Here is a 5,823-nt window from a genome sequence, read left to right on the forward strand (position 1 = left end):
TACACGTCTCATTATATATAGATATTTAAAAAAAAAGGTTTTGCAATTAATTTTCAGGGCAATTCCAAGACGGATTATAGTGCTGCAAAGAAGAATCCCAGAAAGTCATACTAAATACAACTCTACTGCATACGATTTTGCGAGTGACGCTAGTTTTAAATCGAGACTGATTACAGCAAACTACGTAATATTACGTGAATTTATTAGTGTTCAAATCACAAATAATTATAACTATTGAAAATTGTTTTTAGACATTTAAAGTAGATTTTTAAACCAGGAGTCTTTCGAAGAAGTGCCATTCATTTCTGTTGACTAAATAACCAGAGCATGGTGATTTTAGAAAGTTGTATTCATTTCCCAGGTTCATTTCTACTGAAGCTTGTGAGCAAGTTGTTGCCCTGGGGAGTATAGCAGGCGCAGCTCTGGTCGGCGAGCATGCTAGCAACAGGCCGGCCGACCAGCGCGAGTGCTTGGGTGCTGCAGCCAGTCACATAGACATGGCCTCGCTCTGGAAGTACCTGCCCCAGACTTCCTTGCTTCAGGGTCCAAGTCATAAGCCTTCAGATGCTTGGGTGCTGCAGCCAGTCGCCGAGACATGGCCTCGCCCTGGAAGTACCTACCCCAGACTTCCTTGCTTCAGGGTCCAAGTCATAAGCCTTCAGATGCTTGGGTGCTGCAGCCAGTCGCCGAGACATGGCCTCGCCCTGGAAGTACCTGCCCCAGACTTCCTTACTTCAGGGTCCATGTCATAAGCCTTCAGATGCTTGGGTGCAGCAGCCAGTCGCCAAGACATGGCCTCGCCCTGGAATTACCTGCCCCAGACTTCCTTGCTTCAGGGTCCAAGTCATAAGCCTTCAGATGCTTGGGTGCTGCAGCCAGTCGCCGAGACATGGCCTCGCCCTGGAAGTACCTGCCCCAGACTTCCTTACTTCAGGGTCCATGTCATAAGCCTTCAGATGCTTGGGTGCTGCAGATAGTCGCCAAACATGGCCTCGCCCTGGAAGTACCTGCCCCAGACTTCCTTGCTTCAGGGTCCAAGTCATAAGCCTTCAGATGCTTGGGTGCTGCAGCCAGTCGCCGAGACATGGCCTCGCCCTGGAAGTACCTGCCCCAGACTTCCTTGCTTCAGGGTCCAAGTCATAAGCCTTCAGATGCTTGGGTGCTGCAGCCAGTCGCCGAGACATGGCCTTGCCCTGGAAGTACCTGCCCCAGACTTCCTTGCTTCAGGGTCCGAGTCATAAGCCTTCAGATGCTTGGGTGCTGCAGCCAGTCGCCGAGACATGGCCTCGCCCTGGAAGTACCTGCCCCAGACTTCCTTGCTTCAGGGTCCGAGTCATAAGCCTTCAGATGCTTGGGTGCTGCAGCTAGTCGCCGAGACATGGCCTCGCCGTGGAAGTACCTGCCCCAGACTTCCATGCTTCAGGGTCCGAGTCATAAGCCTTCAGATGCTTGGGTGCTGCAGCTAGTCGCCGAGACATGACCTCGCCCTGGAAGTACCTGCCCCAGACTTCCTTGCTTCAGGGTCCAAGTCATAAGCCTTCAGATGCTTGGGTGCTGCAGCCAGTCGCCGAGACATGGCCTCGCCCTGGAAGTACCTGCCACAGACTTCCTTACTTCAGGGTCCATGTCATAAGCCTTCAGATGCTTGGGTGCTGCAGCCAGTCGCCGAGACATGGCCTCGCCCTGGAAGTACCTGCCCCAGACTTCCTTGCTTCAGGGTCCAAGTCATAAGCCTTCAGATGCTTGGGTGCTGCAGCCAGTCGCCGAGACATGGCCTCGCCCTGGAAGTACCTACCCCAGACTTCCTTGCTTCCTGGGTCCATGTCATAAGCCTTCAGATGCTTGGGTGCTGCAGCCATCGCCGATACATGGCCTCGCCCTGGAAGAACCTGCCCCAGACATCCTTACTTCAGGGACGAAGTCATAAGCCTTCAGATGCTTGGGTGCTGCAGCCAGTCGCCGAGATTTTGCCTCGCCCTGGAAATACCTGCCCCAGACTTCCTTGCTTCAGGGTCCAAGTCATAAGCCTTCAGATGCTTGGGTGCTGCAGCCAGTCGCCGATACATGGCCTCTCCCTGGAAGTACCTGCCCCAGTCTTCCTTGCTTCAGGGTCCGAGTAATAAGCCTTCAGATGCTTGGGTGCTGCAACCAGTCGCCGAGACATGGCCTCGCCCTGGAAGTACCTGCCCCAGACTTCCTTGCTTCAGGGTCCGAGTCATAAGCCTTCAAATGCTTGGGTGCTGCAGCCAGTCGCCCATACATGGCCTCGCCCTGGAAGTACCTTCCCCAGTCTTCTTTGCTTCAGGGTCCAAGTCATAAGCCTTCACATGCTTGGGTGCTGCAGCCAGTCGCCGATACATGGCCTCGCCCTGGAAGTACCTGCCCCAGACTTCCTTGCTTCAGGGTCCAAGTCATAAGCCTTCAAATGCTTGGGTGCTGCAGCTAGTCGCCGAGACATGGCCTCGCCCTGGAAGTACCTGCCCCAGACTTCCTTGCTTCAGGGTCCGAGTCATAAGCCTTCAGATGCTTGGGTGCTGCAGCCAGTTGCCGAGACATGGCCTCGCCCTGGAAGTACCTGCCCCAGACTTCCTTGCTTCAGGGTCCAAGTCATAAGCCTTCAAATGCTTGGGTGCTGCAGCCAGTCGCCGATACATGGCCTCACCCTGGAAGTACCTGTCCCAGTCTTCCTTGCTTTAGGGTCCGAGTCATAAGCCTTCAGATGCTTGGGTGCTGCAGCCAGTCGCCGATACATGGCCTCGCCCTGGAAGTACCTGCCCCAGACTTCCTTGCTTCAGGGTCCGAGTAATAAGCCTTCAGATGCTTGGGTGCTGCAGCCAGTCGCCGAGACATGGCCTCGCCCTGGAAGTACCTGCCCCAGACTTCCTTGCTTCAGGGTCCGAGTCATAAGCCTTCAAATGCTTGGGTGCTGCAGCCAGTCGCCCATACATGGCCTCGCCCTGGAAGTACCTTCCCCAGTCTTCCTTGCTTCAGGGTCCAAGTCATAAGCCTTCAAATGCTTGGGTGCTGCAGCCAGTCGCCGATACATGGCCTCGCCCTGGAAGTACCTGCCCCAGACTTCCTTGCTTCAGGGTCCAAGTCATAAGCCTTCAAATGCTTGGGTGCTGCAGCCAGTCGCCGATACATGGCCTCGCCTTGGAAGTACCTGCCCCAGTCTTCCTTGCTTCAGGGTCCAAGTCATAAGCCTTCAAATGCTTGGATGCTGCAGCCAGTCGCCGATACATGGCCTCACCCTGGAAGTACCTGCCCCAGACTTCCTTGCTTCAGGGTCCGAGTCATAAGCCTTCAGTAGCTTGGGTGCTGCAGCTAGTCGCCGAGACATGGCCTCGCCCTGGAAGTACCTGCCCCAGACTTCCTTGCTTCAGGGTCCAAGTCATAAGCCTTCAGATGCTTTGGTGCTGCAGCCAAATGCCGAGACATGGCCTCTCCCTGGAAGTACCTGCCCCAGTCTTCCTTGCTTCAGGGTCCGAGTAATAAGCCTTCAGATGCTTGGGTGCTGCAGCCAGTCGCCGAGACATGGCCTCGCCCTGGAAGTACCTGCCCCAGACTTCCTTGCTTCAGGGTCCGAGTCATAAGCCTTCAAATGCTTGGGTGCTGCAGCCAGTCGCCGAGACATGGCCTCGCCCTGGAAGTACCTTCCCCAGTCTTCCTTGCTTCAGGGTCCAAGTCATAAGCCTTCACATGCTTGGGTGCTGCAGCCAGTCGCCGATACATGGCCTCGCCCTGGAAGTACCTGCCCCAGACTTCCTTGCTTCAGGGTCCAAGTCATAAGCCTTCAAATGCTTGGGTGCTGCAGCTAGTCGCCGAGACATGGCCTCGCCCTGGAAGTACCTGCCCCAGACTTCCTTGCTTCAGGGTCCGAGTCATTAGCCTTCAGATGCTTGGGTGCTGCAGCCAGTTGCCGAGACATGGCCTCGCCCTGGAAGTACCTGCCCCAGACTTCCTTGCTTCAGGGTCCAAGTCATAAGCCTTCAAATGCTTGGGTGCTGCAGCCAGTCGCCGATACATGGCCTCACCCTGGAAGTACCTGTCCCAGTCTTCCTTGCTTTAGGGTCCGAGTCATAAGCCTTCAGATGCTTGGGTGCTGCAGCCAGTCGCCGATACATGGCCTTGCCCTGGAAGTACCTGCCCCAGACTTCCTTGCTTCAGGGTCCGAGTAATAAGCCTTCAGATGCTTGGGTGCTGCAGCCAGTCGCCGAGACATGGCCTCGCCCTGGAAGTACCTGCCCCAGACTTCCTTGCTTCAGGGTCCGAGTCATAAGCCTTCAAATGCTTGGGTGCTGCAGACAGTCGCCCATACATGGCCTCGCCCTGGAAGTACCTTCCCCAGTCTTCCTTGCTTCAGGGTCCAAGTCATAAGCCTTCAAATGCTTGGGTGCTGCAGCCAGTCGCCGATACATGGCCTCGCCCTGGAAGTACCTGCCCCAGACTTCCTTGCTTCAGGGTCCAAGTCATAAGCCTTCAAATGCTTGGGTGCTGCAGCCAGTCGCCGATACATGGCCTCGCCTTGGAAGTACCTGCCCCAGTCTTCCTTGCTTCAGGGTCCAAGTCATAAGCCTTCAAATGCTTGGATGCTGCAGCCAGTCGCCGATACATGGCCTCACCCTGGAAGTACCTGCCCCAGACTTCCTTGCTTCAGGGTCCGAGTCATAAGCCTTCAGTAGCTTGGGTGCTGCAGCTAGTCGCCGAGACATGGCCTCGCCCTGGAAGTACCTGCCCCAGACTTCCTTGCTTCAGGGTCCAAGTCATAAGCCTTCAGATGCTTTGGTGCTGCAGCCAGTTGCCGAGACATGGCCTCGCCCTGGAAGTACCTGCCCCAGACTTCCTTGCTTCAGGGTCCAAGTCATAAGCCTTCAAATGCTTGGATGCTGCAGCCAGTCGCCGATACATGGCCTCACCCTGGAAGTACCTGCCCCAGTCTTCCTTGCTTCAGGGTCCGAGTCATAAGCCTTCAGATGCTAGGGTGCTGCAGCCAGTCGCCGAGACATTGCCTCGCCCTGGAAGTACCTGCCCCAGACTTCCTTGCTTCAGGGTCCAAGTCATAATCTTTCAGATGCTTGGGTGCTGCAGCCAGTCGCCGATACATGGCCTCACCCTGGAAGTACCTGCCCCAGTCTTCCTTGCTTCAGGGTCCGAGTCATAAGCCTTCAGATGCTTGGGTGCTGCAGCCAGTCGCCGAGACCATGCCTCGCCCTGGAAGTACCTGCCCCAGACTTCCTTGTTTCAGGGTCCGAGTCATAAGCCTTCAGATGCTTGGGTGCTGCAGCCAGTCGCCGAGACATTGCCTCGCCCTGGAAGTACCTGCCCCAGACTTCCTTGCTTCAGGGTCCGAGTCATAAGCCTTCAGATGCTTGGGTGCTGCAGCCAGTCGCCGAGACATTGCCTTGCCCTGGAAGTACCTGCCCCAGACTTCCTTGCTTCAGGGTCCAAGTCATAAGCCTTCAGATGCTTGGGTGCTGCAGCCAGTCGCCGATACATGGCCTCACCCTGGAAGTACCTGCCCCAGTCTTCCTTGCTTCAGGGTCCGAGTCATAAGCCTTCAGATGCTTGGGTGCTGCAGCCAGTCGCCGAGACATTGCCTCGCCCTGGAAGTACCTGCCCCAGACTTCCTTGCTTCATGGTCCGAGTAATAAGCCTTCAGATGCTTGGGTGCTGCAGCCATCGCCGAGACATGGCCTCGCCCTGGAAGTACCTACCCCAGACTTCCTTGCTTCAGGGTCCAAGTCATAAGCCTTCAGATGCTTGGGTGCTGCAGCCAGTCGCCGAGACATTGCCTCGCCCTGGAAGTACCTGCCCCAGACTTTC

This window comes from Bacillus rossius, chromosome 6, assembly GCF_032445375.1.
Source record: "Bacillus rossius redtenbacheri isolate Brsri chromosome 6, Brsri_v3, whole genome shotgun sequence".
Classification (NCBI taxonomy): Eukaryota; Metazoa; Arthropoda; class Insecta; order Phasmatodea; family Bacillidae; genus Bacillus; species Bacillus rossius.